Raw genomic sequence first — 17,822 nt, 5'->3', positions numbered from 1 at the left:
TTTTTTTCCCCAGTTCCTTTCACCTAAGTCCTAAAGCTTTATAATTTCCCAAGTGATATAGGTGTTATATCTTTTTGTCTAATATTTTGTTTTTGACTCCAGTTCCTCATACACAGTTCCTAAATACCTCGGGATTTCTTGGGTGATAGAAACACCTTTTGTTCTAATGAGGCAACCCTTGGTGAGCTACTGGATGGAGACTGGTCACTCCTGTAAAGAACAAATCATGATTAAAAGTTTGAAACTATCAGTTCCACTCTCCCATCCCTGGGGAAAGAGAGAATACTGGTAGACTGAGTTAATACCATGCATACTGGAATAGTAACTCTGCTTTGGACATTTTCAAACCTTGCCTTATATACTTCTTCATCTGCCTGTCCATGTGTATTCTTTGTAATATCCTTTATAATAAGACATTAAGCACAAGTAAGTGATTTGCTGAAGATTGTGACCCACTCTAGCAAGTAATGAAACCTGAAGAGGAGATTGTAGAAACCTCTTATGTTCAGCTTGTTGGTCAGAAGCACAGGTAATAATCTGGACATAGGACATAGGACTAGCACCTTAAGTCAGAGACAGTCTTATGGATCTGAAACATTAATCTGTGGGTCTAAACTAACTTCAGGAGTATTCCATCAAAATTAAATTGAATTATAAAATTATAAATACCCAACTGGTATCAGAGAATTTGCTGGTATTGGAAAAATCCACACACTTCTGGTGATAGAAGTGAAGGTGTTCTGAATGCTTATAATTACGATATCTACATGGAGAAGCACATTTACCTATATATAATGTACTTCTTCATCTTAAAACTGTTTTTATTTAAAGTTTATTGTTTCAGATATTAGTATAGACATATCAGCTTAATTTTGGTTAGTACCTGCATGGGATATATTTTTCTGTCCCTCACTTTCATAGTCTTTGTTAATTTTAAATAAATTAAGACTCTTAGTATTATATAGTTATATATTATTTTGTTTTTTTGAATCAGGGATTGAAACTAGGGACACTTAAACACTGAGCCACATCCACAGCCCTTTTTCATATTTTATTTAAAGAGAGGATGTTCCTGAGTTGCTAAGGGCCCAGTTAAATTGCTGAGGCTGGCTTTGAACTTGCAATTCTCCTGTATCCTTCTGCCTCGCCTCCCTAATTACTAGGAGTACAAGCATGTGTCACTGTACTCAGCTGTATATATTTTTAATTTTCTTGTCCAAATCTTACCTTTTAATCAAATATTTTAATTCATTTCCATGGAAGAATTTATTTCTCCTTTTTGCTTTTTTTCTACTTAACATATCTTTTTGTTCCTCAATTCATCAATTATTGTTTTATTTTTGTTATTTTGTAGTATACTGGTTTGGCTTTCTTCTCATTTCTTTTTCTGTATATCTTTTGGGGTTTTTATTAGCTGTTATCTTGAAGGTTAAACTTTACATCTCAAATATATAACAAACTAGTTAGCATTAATTCAAAATTACCTTCAACAGTATATAGACTTCTATAGATCTATCTTTTACACTTTGCATAATTATTGTCACAATTTACTAATTTATAAATTGTGTATCCATTAATATAGATTTATAATTATTGTTTAATGCATTTATCTTTAAAATGATACAGTGAATTGGAATACAAGTAACATATCAAAAATACAATATTGACTTTTATATTTGTTTATATATTTCACTTTAACAATGTCCTTTATTCATATTTCTTGAAGTTGTTATCTAAGAATTTTTATTTTCTCTTCAAAAACTTCCTTTAATATACGTTAAAGGGAAGGGCTATGAAAAACAACTCTTATAGCTTTTGGTTAACTTGCAATGTTAATTATTTCTTCATATTTAGAGCATAGTTTTTGTTGGATATTGATTTTTGTTGTCAGTTTTCTCATCAGCACTTTAAATATGTTATCCAATAGCCTTCTGGACCACATGGTTTCTGATTCAAAAGTCAGTTGTTAATCTTGTTGAGGTTCTCTTGTACCTTACTGTTTGCAAGATTATCTTTTTCGTCATTGGTTTTGATGGTTATGATGTAGTAAAATACATTGTGAAACTATTTGAGTTTGTCTTATAATCCTTAAACTTGTTCAAATGTAGATTCATGTAGATCACCAAATTTTGAAATTTCATAGCCTTCATTTCTTAATAGGTATTTTATTCTCTTTTTTGTCTCTTCTATCATATTGCCTTCTGGAACTCCTTATAGGTTTATGTCAGTATATTTACTTCTTGTCATTTGACCTCTAGTCATTTTTATTTATTCTTTTTCACTTTAAAATGGATAATTTCAAATAATCTTAAAGTCCTTTATTTCACCTTCTTAAGTCTGCATTTTGCCCCCTCTAGTAGGGTTTTCATTTCAATTATTTTACTTTTCAGCTCCAGATTTGTGGTTCATCATTTATAACTTTTATCTGCTTTGTGGGGCTATTTGGTGAGACGCCATTTTACTGATTTCTTTGGTTCTATATCTATGGATTTCTTTAGCTGTTTAAGCATATTTAAGACTTGATTCAAATCCTTTGCTGAGACTGTCAAACATCTGGGCTTCCCTAAGGGGTAGTACTTCTTAATTTATTTTTGCCATATATAAACCATACTTCTTTTATTTTTTAGTTGATTTTGATTTTCAACTGAAAACCAAATGTATTTAATCTGAAAAGTAGATTATTTTCATTTTTTCAGTGGTGGTGGTAGTTGTTTGCTTTGAGTTTTATTTTTATTTATTTACTATAAAAATTCTAATGGCTGCATTCTTTTGCCATGTGTGGGAATTATTGCATAATATGCTGTTTCATTAGTTTCATAACCAGCACTAGATTTGAAAGAAAATTATTTAAACACCTAAAGCTATAACTAAACAGACAGGAAAGGAAAAGTCCTGCTCATATTCTTGTCAGATTGGCTCTGACCATTTATAACTCTACCTTACATTTTACATTCGGGTTGTGTGTCCACTATATATCAATAAGGAGTAAAAGCTTAGGGTTGTCTCAAGTTTTTCTCTGAGCATTTGTCTAGCTATGGATAGGTGAGCTTTTAGTTTCCGTGTCACATGCAGGATGCTTCACAAACCCTTATTCTCCATACATCTCATTCTCTAGACTTTTTTTTCTAGGATTTTGGTTTGTCTGATATTTTATCTGCCTATTAAGAAGCTATACACTAAAATCTTATTAAATTTTTGGATAACAATTAGAAATATGTATGTCAATCTGAGATAGCTAGAAGCCTCAAAAACAGAGGGGAATTTGTGCTTGCCTATGAATTTTTCATGATCTCCATCAGGTGTTTGTGAGAAAGAGTAGGATAGGACAGAAGAACATGCCTTGGTGATGAAAGGGTGTAGGAAGTGACTTTCTACCTAAATCCCAAATCGCTGCCTAGATTCTTATGCCAAAAATTTAAGAGTCAAAGGAAAGAAACAGCAAACCACAATACCCCTTAAATATAGGTAAAAACAAATTCTGGCTAATGGAATTTATTTTATTTTTTTCTTCTTCTAAATATTCAAAATTATTATTATACAATGGCAAATTATATTAATTAACACAGATTTCTTAGTGAAATTATATTACTTAACACAGATTTCTTAGTGAAGTCTTATAAATTTCTAGTTATCTCACTTTTTATATTTTAATACTTATAAACCATATTCAAGCTATTTTAGATTTTTTCTGTTGAGAGCCTCAACCAAGTCAGAATGACACCTGGCATATTGCCAGAGGGAATGGTTGAAAGGGGATGCCAGGGAACCATTGAGATGATGATTTGAGTTAAGCTGTATATAATTGCTGTGAAGCTGGATTGATTGAGTTGTATATGGACTGTGCTCCAGGAATAGGGAGGCTCCAGGAATCTGCCTGCAACCACTACTTTGGAGAGATTGGGCGCTTGGAGCCAGGTGGAGGGTGTGTGTTCCAAGAGTGTGTGTGCAGTGCCGGTGAGAGTTGGGGAATAAAGAATTGCTGTCTGAACCTACAAGGCTTTGTGGCGGCTTGGTTATTTGTGCCCAGCCAGACTGCGACATTTTTCCATGAAAAAAAAAAATATATATATATATATATATTTTTTTTTTCAAGTTTTCATTAAAAAACAATATCTACCTTTTTCTACTTTTAGAAATTTTGGTATTTGAATGCTTTGATTATTGAAAAATAACTGTACTACTTATATGGTTAAAAATACCTCTTGTTTAATTATATTTCATGCTTGTACAATTACGTCAAAATCAATTCCAATATTGTGTGTGTATAATGAACTAATGATAATTGTAAAAAAAAAAAAAACCTTGCAGTCTTATTTAGTGATCAAATTATATATATAAGATTCATTACTAGGGGTTTGGGTTGTGGCTCAGTGGTAGAACGCTTGCCTTACAAATGTGAGGCACTAGGTTCTATCCTCAGAACCATATAAAATAAAAATAAATAATAAAACAAAGGCATTGTGTCCATGTTCAACTAAAAAAAAATAAAAATATGTGAAAATATTTAAAAAAGTAAGTGATTCATTACTAGCTAGGCACAGGAGCATACACCTGAATTCTCAGTGGCTCAGGAGGCTGAGGCAGGAGGATCTTGAGTTCAAAACCAGCCTCAGCAATAGTGAGGCACTGAGCAACTTAGAAAGACCCTGTCTTTAAATAAAATACTAAATAGGGCTGGGGATGTGTCTCTGTGGCAAGTGCCCCTCCCTGAGTTCAATCCCCAGTACCTTACCCCAAAATGATTCATTACTAAAACCAAATAGTTCATCCCACCCTGATAAGTGATCTAATGTGTCTTACTCCCAATTCTTTGTTATGCACAACAGTATTTCACTCTCTTCTCTTCTCTCCCCTTCGTGTTTGTGTGTGTGTATGTGTGCACACATATATACATATATATTCTTTTTTTCTGATATACATAGTTTTATTTATTTTTGATTATTAGAGCATTACAGTTATACTTAGTACTTAGGTACATTTTGACAAAATTATACATGCAACGAATTTGATTTCAACCCGCTTCTCCCTTCTTTTCTTCCCCTATTCTCCCCTCCTCTACTTGACTGATGTTCTTTTACTCATTTGCTCATTTATTTATTGGTTGGTACTTTATACATCTACATAAAGGTGAAATTCCTTTGGTACATTTATATATGCATATAACAAGATTTTTAAAAATTAATTCCATATTTTCTCCCCTTTCTTATCCTTCTCCCTTGCTCTCATTCTTCACTTTTTTACTCCACTGACATTCCCTATATATTTGTAATATGAATCCCCCACCACTATCTTCTTTCCCTTATTTTTCTCTAGCTTACACATATAAAAGAAAATATTGAACCTTGATTTTCTGAGTGTGGCTTATTTCACTTAGCATAATGTCCTCAATTTCCATCCATTTACAAGCAAACACCATTATTTCATTATTTTATTGTTTTGTGTGGCTGAATAAAACTCTATTGTGTTTATTTCACACTTTTTGATCAATGTCTCATTCATCTATTGATAGGCACCTGGAACAATTCCATAATTTGGCTATTGTGAATTGTGCTGCTATAAACATTGATGATTGTATCATTATAATATGCTGTTTTTATTTCTTTTGTATAAATACTAAGGGGTGAGATAACTGGATCATATGGAAGTTCCATTTCTAGTTTTTTGAGTAATCTCCACATTGCTTTCCAGAGTGGTTGTATGATTTTGCAGTATCATCAAAAATGTATGAATGTACCCTTTTTCCCCACATCCTTGCCAACATTTATTATTATTTGTGTTCCTGCTAATTGCTATTCTCACTGGAGTGAGATGAAATCTTAGGTAGTTTTTATTTGCATTCTCCTGATTATTAGAGATGTTAGAATTTTTTTCATATATTTGTTGACCATTTGTGTTTCTTCATTTGAGAAATGCCTGCTTAGTTCCTTTACCCACTTATTGGCTGGGTTAGTTGGTGGTTGGTTTGTTTTTGTGTATGTTTGTATTTTTTCAGCATTGAATTTTTTGAATTCTTATATATTCTGGATATTAGTCCCCTGTCATAGGAGCAGCTAAGAATATTTTTCCATTTATGGCTCTTTATTCAGAAGAAGCTTTTTAATTTGATGTCACCCATTTGTTTATTCTTTGTTTTATTTCTTGTACTTTAGTGTCTTATTGAGGAAGTTGATCCCTGCACCTATATGATGAAGTGTTGATCCTATGTTTTCTAGGAGTTGCAAGTTTACAGGTCTAATTCCTAAGTCTTTAATCCATTTTGATTTTATTTTTGTGCAGGGTAAGTTATAGGGAACTAATTTCAATCTTCTACATATGCATATCCAGTTCCCAGGACCACTTGTAAAAATTACTATCTTTTCTCCAACATATGTTTTTGGCACTTTCATCAAGTATTAGATGGCTGTAAGTATATGGGTTTCTCTTATATCATACATTCTATTCCATTACACTTCATCTTTATTTTTATGTCAATAACCTGTTTTTTTTTTTTTTTTTGACTCTATAGTATAATTTGAAGTCCAGTATTGTGATGCACTAGCATCACTCTTCTTGCTCAGAATTTCTTTGGTTATTCTGTGTCTCTTATTCTTCCAAATTAATTTAAAAACTTTTATTAATAGTTCTTGGATTATAAAAAAGGGGGTCATTGGTATTTTGACAGGGATTACATTGAATCTGTATACTGCTTTTGTATACATATACTTATGACTATACTGACAGTATTAATTCTGCCTGTCAATCTTCTTCATTTTTTTTTCTTTAGTGTTTTTTAGCTTTCATGGTAGAGATCTTTCACCTCTTTGGTTAGATTAATTCCTGAGTATTTTATTTTTTTTGAAGTTATTGTGAAAGTGATGGTTTTTCTGATTTCTTTTGCAGCAGAATGGGTGATTACAGAAAAGCTATTGATTTAAGAGTGTTGATCTTGCATCTGTTACTTTAATGAATTCATTTATTAGCTCTATAAGTCTGGTGGAGTTTTGGGGTCCTCTAGGCATAGGATCATGTTATTAACAAACAGAGGTAGTTTGACTTTTTCTTTTTCAAATTGTATCCTTTCAATTTTATTATTTTGCCTGATTGCTTTGGATAGAGTTTTGAGACCTTTCTTGAATAGAAGTGGTAAAAGGGGACATCCTAGTCTTGCTGCTGATTATAGAGGAAATGCTTTCAGTTTTTCTCAATTCAGTGTGATGTTGGCTTTGGTTTTGTTGTATATAGCCTTTATTAGGTTCAAGTAATTTCCTTCTAACCTCAGTTTCTCTAGGACTTTAACATAAATGGGTTCTGTATTTTATCAAAGACCTTTTTTTGCATCTATTGAGATGATTATATAATTCTTAACCTTAATTCTATTAATGTGGTAAATTACATTTACTGATTTGCATTTGTTGAAGTAACCTGCATCCCTTGGATGAAGTCCCCTTCATCATGGTGTATTATCCTCTTAATGTGTTTTTGAATGTAGTTTACTAAAGTTTTATTAAAGATTTTTGCATCTATGTTCATCAGTGTTATCGGTTTGTAGTTTTCTGTCCTTGATGTATCTTTGTCTGGTTTTGGTATCAGGGTGATACTGGCCTCATAGAATGTATTTGGGAGTGTTCTCTCCCAGTAAATTTAGTGGAATAAATTGAGAAAAACTGGTGTTACTTTTTCTTTAAAGGTCTTACAATGTAGGTGAGAATTCATCTGGTGTTGGGCTTTTCTTTGTTGGTAGGCTTTTACTTGCTGTTTCAAGTTTATTACTTGATATTGGTCTGTTTAGGTTTTCTGTATCTTTCTGGTTCAATTTGAGAAGTTGATAAAATTCTAGAAATTTGTCAGTGTCTTCTAGATTTTCCAGTTTATTGGAATATACATTTTCAAAATAGTTCCTAATGATCCTCTGGGTTTAAAGTGTCTGTGATTATATCTTCTTTGTCATCTTTAATTTTGTTTGTGTTTTCTCTGTCTTCTGGTTAGTTTGGCTAAAGTTTTATCAATCATTTTATCTTTTTGAAGAACCAATTCTATTGCATTGATTCTGTGTATTTTTTTTTTTTTTTTAATTCTCCGATCTTTATTTCTTCTTGTGTCCTACTGGTTTTGGAGTTAGTTTATTCGTCTTTTTCTAAGGTCTTGAGGTTTTCTAAAATGTAAGCACTCAAAGCTATACAATTTCACTTTAACAGTGTTTTCATAACTGTTCTCAGAGATTTTTATGTATTCTATTGCTGTTTTCAATTGTTTCCAAGAATTTCTTCATTTTAAAATTTCTTTTTCTGGGCTAGGGTTGTGGCTCAGTGGAAGAGTTAGCTGTTTGTCTAGCACATGCAAGGCCCTGCGTTCGATCCTCAGTATCATATAAAAATGAATAAATAAAATAAAGGTACTGTGTAATTGTGTCCAACTACAAATAAAAAATATTTCAAAAAAATCTTTTTCTGTCCATTTTCATTCAAAAGAGTATTGTTCAATCTCCATATGTTTATATAATATTTTTTATTATTTTTCTTATTTATTTCTAGTTCCATCCCATTATGATCCAATAGGATACACAGGATTATATCTTTTTTTGGTATTTGCTAAGACTTTCATTGTGATCTAGAACATGGTCTATTTTGGAAATGGTTGTATAAGCTGCTGGGAGAAAGATAAATTGAATTGTTTTGGGGTGAAGTATTCTGTAAATGTCTATTAGGTCCATTTCAGTTTTAGTATTATTTAAGTTGGATGTATCTTTATTGATTTAGTGCTTTGATGACATGTCTATTTATATTACGTGTATGTTGAAACCATCTACTATTATTGTATTCAGATCTATCTAAAATTTAATGTTAAGGAGTATTATTTTTTATGTAATTGTGTTCACTGATATTTGGGGAACATATGTACAGCCATTATATCTTGTTGGAATGTTTCCTTGTTGGATTGTGGCCTTCTTTATGTCTTCTGATATTTCTTGTGCTGCTTAATAATTTTTTTCCACACCTAGAGCATTATCCATTACTTACAAAATGCTTTCTAGCCCTGGGGTAAGTTTCTTTGGTTTAGTTTTTACTGAACTGCTTTCCCTAGTGATTTTGTGTCTATTCCTAATGATTTTGTGTCTATTAGTATTAGCCTTCCTCTCTAAACCTCAGGTTTCCTCAATTCATTTTTTCCTTATTTTTATCTACTGGCCATGCTGTCCTCCCTACCTGTAGTCCCCCTCCCTCCACACCACTGCTAGCAGCTATAATGGAATGTTTCTGACATATTATTTTTTATATTCAAGTTTTTTTGATTTTTCTGTGTCTCTATGGTTTCTTTTACAATCTAATATTAAGTTTCAGTTAGTTCCCTTAATTACTCACCTTGATGAGGAGCAGCCTCCAACTTCATATGTCTATTGCTAAATAACTGAGGGGAAATATATCCTTCCTCTAATTCATCATCCTCTCTCCTGTATATTATTAATATGAATTGTGGTGTGAGGATTGGTTATTGAGTCATAAACAGTCTTTTTCTCAAAGGTGCTGACTACCTCCTTTTAGCAGGAGAGTTGCTAAATAAGCATCTTTATTTTGTTTCAAACCAGAGGGGATTCAACTTTCATTTATGAAACATTTTCTCAAATGGTCTCCAAAATCTTCGATATAATGTCCATTAAGATTATCTTAGTTAACATTTTTTACTTCACCCACTAAAATGAAAATACTTTCATAAAGTACATGTAATTACCAGAGGTGTGATATTGATGATGATTTGTGCTCTATCAGTATCTGGGAGCATTATTATAAATAAATATATTTCACACAAATATTGTGCCTTCCAGAATCTCAAAGATATTGTTCATTTTGCACATTTGCATGATAAAATATCTATTCTTACTGTTGAGTTAGGAAGGTAGAACAGGAGTTAGGATCACAAACCAAATCCTTCAACTAATCCTTAATTTTTTAAATGTTTTTGATTGATATTCAGTAATTATATATATATATATATATATATATATATATATATATATATATGAGGTAGAATGTAATATTTTGATTCATGTATGTAATCATTAACTCAAGCAATTAATATACGCATAATTTTAAACATATATCATTTCTTTATAGTAAGTACACACAAAATCCTTTCTTCTAGCCATTTTGAGATGTAAAATGCATTATTGTTAATTATATTCATCCTATTATGCCATAAATCACCAGAAATTATTCCCCCTAGCAGTAACATTTTACCATTTGACTAATATACTCCTACTGTCTCTAGCCTCTGTTCTCAATCACTATGAGACAAATATTTTTAGAATCCCATGCAAATGAAATTATACTGGTTGTACTTCTATGCCTGACTGATTTTGCTTAACATAATGTCCTTTCAGTCTATCAATGTTGTCAAAAAGTACATTTCTTATGTTTGGATAGTATTCCATTGTGTATCTCTACCACATTTTCTTTATCCATTCATCTGTTGAAGGACATTTAGGTTGATTCCACACTCTGGTTATTTTGAAAAGTGTGGTAATAAAAATGGGAGTATAGGTTGTATTGTCATTGTACTGATTGAATTTCCTTTTGGTATATAATCCATAATGGTAGTTAGAGTGGTAGTTTTATTCCAATAGAGCTAAGATACCTTCTACAGAATGGGGGAAAATATTCCCAAACTATACATCTGAAAAATATATTTTGAATTTACAATGAACTCAAACAACTCACTAGCAACAAAACACAAACAACCCAATTAAAATAAATTAAAGGCCTCAATGAACATTCCTCAAAATAAGATAAAATAACTAACAGATCTATGAAACAATATTGAACATCACTAACCATCAGGGAAATGGAAATCAATATTACAACGAGATATCACCTTACCCCAATTAGAATGGCTATTATCAAAAAAATAAAAATATAACAAATTCTCCATAGGATGTCAAGAAAGGGGAACTCCAACACATTTTTGTGAGAATATAAACTATTTTAACCATATGGAAAAAACTATGGAGTTTCCAAAACTCAACAATTTTTTTAAGAATTATCCCTATGTATTCTATTTGTCTCATTCAAGCTGTGATAGATGCAATGTAAATATATATGTAAAGTCGATGCCTGTTTTAGTACATTATTGTTTACAAAACATTATGCATTCAATGTAAAATTTTGGAAATTTAATATGTTGCTTTTTGAATCAGCTTTCATTGCTGTGCCTCAAAGACCCTACTGACAAGAACAATTTAGAGGAGGAAAAGTTATTTTGGTTCATGGGTTCAAAGGTTTAGTCCATGGTCAGTTGACTTCATAGCTCTAGGCCTGAGGTAAGGCAGAAGATCATGGAGGAAGGTCTTGCCAAAGGAAAACAGCTCAGGACATGGAAATCAGGAAGCAGAGAGAGAACTCCAGAGACAAAATATAAACCCCAAAGGCACTCCCTCAATAACCTACCTCCTGCAGTCACATCCTACCTGCCTACAAATACCACCCAGCACTGATTAGCTTACAACTCTCAAAATCTAATCTTTTCACCTCTGACTATTCTTTCAATGTCTCACACATGACCTTTAGGGGCACACCTTATATCTAAACCATAACAATTGCCTTATGTATTCAGTTTTATTTTAAATCAAAATTTTTAAAATATTGGTCATACTATGGAAATTATGACACTGGACAAGAAAATTTACAGAAAATAATGAATATTCTGTTAGTATATTACATGGCAGTGTTTTACTGATCATAAGGATGTTGCTTAGTTTGGTGCATATTAACTTGTCTAGAAAATATTTTCCATAATGCATAAAACCTATGAAGGCCATTATTTAAAAAGCATTGCTTTAATTAGTCACTGTATGACACTTATTTTAATGTCAGAGAAATATTTTAACTTTTTAATGAGTAATACATTAGACCTCATGTAATCTTAAAGTCTTGATTTTCTGAAGTGTGTCTTAATCAATTGCTTACTGTTTCAGTCTTCTTTCTTTCTTTCTTTTCCAAATATCTAGGGAAGCTGTTAACTTTGTTAGTTATAAGAACCAAGTTTAAAACCGACTCTTAACACTTATTGTATTTTTTATTTCAAATTCATCTACTATGAATCTTACAATTTTTAGTTTTAGGAATCATGCAGAGGTTTCTCAACTTTTTAATTAGTGCATATTAATTATAAATTGTGGGTTTCATTGTGTCACATTCATACATACACAAACATAACTTCTTTTTCACTCTCTCATCCCTTCCTACAGAACACCATCCCCTTTCCCTACCATAGTGGTTTCCCCTCTATTTTCAAGATAATCCTTTTTCTTCTTCTTTATTCCATAGATTCCACATGTGACAAGAACTATGACACTTGACTTTCTTAGTCTGGCATCTTTCACTTAACATGATGCTCATCCAGTTCTCTCCATTATAATGCAAATAAAATAATTCTGTTATTATTTACTACTAAATAAAATTTCATTTTGTTTATGTATAATATACATGTGTACATATATATTATGCATTCTACATATATATATACACACATATGTATGTATATATATGTGTGTGTGTATGTATATATATAGAAACTGTGCATATATAAACTGTGAAATATATTTATCTACAATATATGTATATATTATAAATTTGACTGATACTTAGGCTGATTCTATAAATTGCCTATTGTGAATTGTGCTGCTATAAACATTGATGTGGCTGCATCACTGTAGTGTGCTGACTTTAAGTCCTTAGGGTGCATACCAAAGAGTGGTATAACTGGGTCAAATAGTAGTTCCATTCCATGTTTTCTGAGGAATGTCCATACTGCTTTCCAAAGTGCCTGCACCAATTTGCAGTCCCACAAGCAATGTATGAATGAACCTTTTTTCCTACATCCTCACTAACATTTATTGTTACTTGTATTCTTGATAATTGGCATTTGGACTTGTGGTATATTACAGAATAGAATATTTCTCAGCCATAAAGCAAAATGAAATTATGATATTTGTCAGTAAGTGAATGAAACTCAAGATTATCATGCTGAGTTCACTAAGTCAATCCCAAAAAAACAAAGGCCAAATGTTTTCTCTGATATGTAGATGCTGACACATAATAAGAAGGGGGTGAGAATAGAAGTTCATTGGAGTGGACAAAGGGGAAGAAAGGGAAGGGAGGGAGGATGGGAATAGAAAAGATAGTAGAATAAATTGGTTAGAACTTTCCTATATTCATATATGAATACAACACCAGTGTAACTCCACATCATGTACAACCACAAGAATGGAATTCTAATTAGAATGCATATATAATATGTCAAAATACACTCTACTGTCATGTATGTCTAAAAAGAAGAAGTAAAAAAAATGCACAAAAAAGACTAATGACTCTGTTTTTCAATAAAAATTAAGTATAGGTAAACATATAGAGAGAAAAATTTTAAATATTTTGTACCAGTAGAAACTTTTGTACTTATCCATGTTATATTTATGAAAATTATAATCTTATTGTTGAATTTTAATAAGTCTCTATCCATGACATATGACCAAGAAATTAATTTTAATTTATAATTATAATAGGAAATGTTGGCCAAGCTCATGCTTATACGCTCATGCTAAGAAATATCACTATAATATTAGTAAAATTTATGTTGAAGTATAATTTCAGATTTTTCATAAGCAATTGAAATTATATGTATTAAAATATATGCCTATTTTTAAAAGTTAAAATTCTCTTATCAATTGAAAATTGTGATTAAAATTAAATCATGAATACTGTGTCAAATAATTTGAAGGAAAATATAGCCAGTAGTGTTTAGTGGTATATAAACAGCATTTATAAGTGTAGTTTTCTAGGCACTGAAACATTAGAGAACTAGTTCAGAAATACCATTATGCACAATACATACATATTTTTTCCATAATTTCTTTACTCTTTTGTAACTGTCTAGGTGACTTTTGTCTTATTCAATAAAAATGATGTTTGCTTAAATGGTTAACTTCCAGATCTATGATATTAAGTTCATAGAATTCTTCATTAGTTAATGGAAGAGTAGCATTCATTAGATGTAAAAATTGAAGAATAAAAATGATAAATAAGTCTGCTTGAGTAAGTACTTCAAACATAACCATAGTTTCCATGAAAACAATCACAATATTTAGCAAAGTATTCACTGTCCAACAAAAGGTTGCAACCTTTTATGCTCAAGAAATAAATTTTTTGAAATACACTCTTTAAAATATACTCTTCACAAAAGCATTTGAAATTTTGAAATGTATTACTAATTTTATTTGTCAAATGTAGAAGTATATGGGGATAATGAACCACTTAACTTTGTCCATTTTATTTACATATATTATGCATTTCTTGGATATATGTGTGTATCGGAAAATGCATGTCTGTATATATATATATATATGTATTTAAAGGTACATTCATAAAAGTGCATGTAATAATCATTTCCCTTATTTAATTTTCACAAACTGAGTACAGTAATATAAGTAGTACCCTGATTAAGAAACAGAAAATTACCAGCAGTACAAAAATTCCATCATATCCCTTTCAAATCAACAATTTCCCAGAGTTAACAAAAATCTGGCCTTTAATAGAATAAATTAGTTTTGCCCATTTTGAGAGTTAATATAACATGAATCTCATAGTGTACATTGTTTTTGTGTCTGAATTCTAGTATTCTAAATCATTGTGAAATGGAGAGAGTCATTCATATCATTGAGTTTAATTCTACCAAAATATTTAATTTGTTCATTATCATTGCTGTACAGTATTTCATTGTGTATTTGGGTAGTTTCCAGTTTCAGTTTCTTATGAAAAATGTTGCTACTAACAATCCAGTATATGAATTTTGGTGAACAAACATACCCATAGCTTCTGGGTATACTCTTCTAGTGGAATTGTTAGAATATGATGCATTTATAAGTTCTACTTTTGTAGATCATGTCAAACAACTTTAAAAACTTACCCTTTCAATTTGCACTCTATTTCTGTAGTTTATCAGAGTTTCAAATGCTCTACATTATTATTAGCAATTTGTATTTTAAAAAATTAGTCACGTTGGGGAATATATAAGTATAGTTCATTCTAGTTCAAATTTTTAATTTCCTGATAACTAATGCCTAATGAAGTTAAGCAATATTTACTATGTCATTTAGCAACTTACTTTTTGTAATATGTATGTGTGTTTTACCAGTATTTCTTTTCAATTGCTATATTGTTCTTATTACCTTGTGAGAATTCTTTACATGTTCTCTGTGACAATATTTCAAAGAATGTGTGTGTGTGTGTTTGTGTGTGTGTGTTTGTGTGTGTGTGTGTGTGTGTGTGTGTGTGTGTGTGTGAGAGAGAGAGAGAGAGAGAGAGAGAGAGAGAGAGAGAGAGAGAGAATATTCTTTACTCTGGGAACTATTATATTTTAAATCTATTGATAGTTTTTTTTCTATGAGCACATGTTCTTGGTTTTTAAAATACAGTCTAATTTATCCATTTGTTTCTTTCAAGGTTGGTACCTTCTGTGTCCCTTTCAAAGAAATATTTGGCTATTCCAAAGCTTTGATGATGCTCTTAATTTTTCAAAATTCTGTCTTTATTTAATTTCATGTTTAAATTTGTAATATCTCTGAACTTGGCTGGGTTTTTTTTTCTATCTTTCTTTTTTAGGATTGGGAAACAAACTCAGGACCTTGAGCATCCTATATCCCCATTCCTAGACTTGATTTTTAGTAGAATATAAGAGAGAAGTTGTGTCCAGATCAAGTTATTTATATGAAAATTTAATCAATCAATTTGTTGTGAAGACCATCCTTTCCACCAGGCACAGTGGTACATATTTAAAACTTGTTGTATGTTTTAAAAGTGGTACATGGTGTTCCCAGTGGCTTAAAAGGCTGAGGCAGGAGGACCACAAATTCAAAGCCAGCTTCAGCAACTTAGAGAGATTCTAAGCAACTCAACCAGATCTTCTCTCAAAAAAAATATATATATATATATATATATATATATATATATATATAAATGGCTGGGTATGTAGCTCAGTGTTTAAGCTTCCTTGAGTTCAATTTCTGGTACAAAAAAAAAAAACATTGCACTTGCTGAAATCAATTTTTGGTTCAATTGTCGACTAACTAGTACCCTAGGTGGGCTACGGTCAGTGATAGGACCTTCCTGATGGGATGGCATTATGCAATCTTATATGAAATAGTCCTATGAGGGAATAGGTGAGTTCTAAGAGGATAGAATAAGTGTTTGGTTGAAGCTAGACGAGTTATTAGTGTGCTTTTGAAGGGTCATGTTAGTTAAGTTTATGTTTTTGCATCATCAATGAGGAACTTTTGAAGAATTTAAATTAATGATGAGATATGGTCAAATCATACTTGAGAAATATCAATGAATGCTGGGTGTGGTGGCACATACCTGAATTCCCAGCAGCTTGGGAGGCTGAGACAGCAGGATTGTGAGTACAAAACCAGCCTCAGCAAAAAGTGAGACACTAAGCAACTCAGTGAGACCCTGTCTCTAAACAAAATACAAAATAAGGCTGGTGATGTGGCTCAGTGGTCCAGTGCCCCAATCCCTGGTACCCACCATCCCCCAAATAAAGTAATGTCAATGAATATTTGATGGATGATATTATAACAAGGACTAGTATAAATCCTGACTATTACATAATACTTTGGAATTTATGGTAAATTTTTGCTTGAAATTGCATGATAGATTGAACCAAGGCATTATGCTCAGAGCTGATTCAAAATAAATACATTCAGTCTGTATGAAGCCAGCACATAGAAAGTGCTGAATAAATTTCTTTAATGCTTGAATTAACACATTTTTATTCATCCCAAAGCCTATTCCATTTTTAAATTCATTTAACATGTTATTCCATATTTCAGGATTTTTGTAAAAATGTCTTTTGGATACTTTAAACCTACTTCCATTTCCTGAAACATTGACTTTGGGAGTTTTCTGTCCATTGTCAATTATAGTATGATAAAATTTCAAAGATAGTATTTTTCCATTACTGTAGATCAAGGAAAAAGATTTAAAATGCATTAAAGTACTAGAAATATCTTATGAATTTACAAAGGAAAGTATTATAATACATAAAACACATTATTTTTACCTAAATGCTTGTTATAAGTTTTAAAAGCAAAAAATCTATAGATTGTATATGTGGCAACTATATAGTTACTCAAGTACTAGTAGTGTTACCTTATCAAGTCATTTAAATATAGTGATGTTAATTTTCCTCAGCGAGAAAATGAGAGAAATTAACACTCCATTTTCTAACTATGACAAATAATCACAATCAGAAAATAGTTTGGGACTATATATTAATTATTTCTGTATCCCAAGTAACAAATAACCAGGAACATAATCATACTAGAAATTAAAACAAAACAAGAACTAACATTTAGTGAGCTCTTAGAATTACTTAGGCACTGATATTAGTGGTTTCATATGTTAAATTATTTAATCTCCAAAGCAACTCACAGACAATGGTATATGGCTGTACACAGAAAAATTTTCAGCTTATACCTGATGTGAAAGAGCTTGGACATTGCCACTCCCATCCTTGTGACAAGAAAAACTTGAATAAACTTTACTGAAAACAATCACTCACAGTCCAAATTGGAAACTTACAGAATTGTGAGTTTGGGAGTACGTTATTATGCAGAAATGCTGCATAAAAATTATATGTTGAGTTTGTAAAAGTACTGATTCAATATTTTAAAATTTATAATATTTCATATATTATTTATAATTAATATGTTTTATTATTTTTCCTTAATATAGTACTATTAAATTAATATTTCAGAATGTGATTCTCTTTGATTTTCAGATTACTGAGCAAAATAT

This window comes from Callospermophilus lateralis, chromosome X (assembly GCF_048772815.1).
Source record: "Callospermophilus lateralis isolate mCalLat2 chromosome X, mCalLat2.hap1, whole genome shotgun sequence".
Lineage (NCBI taxonomy): Eukaryota > Metazoa > Chordata > Mammalia > Rodentia > Sciuridae > Callospermophilus > Callospermophilus lateralis.
The sequence above is the reverse complement of the archived record's forward strand: the minus strand, read 5'-3'. Positions refer to the sequence as shown.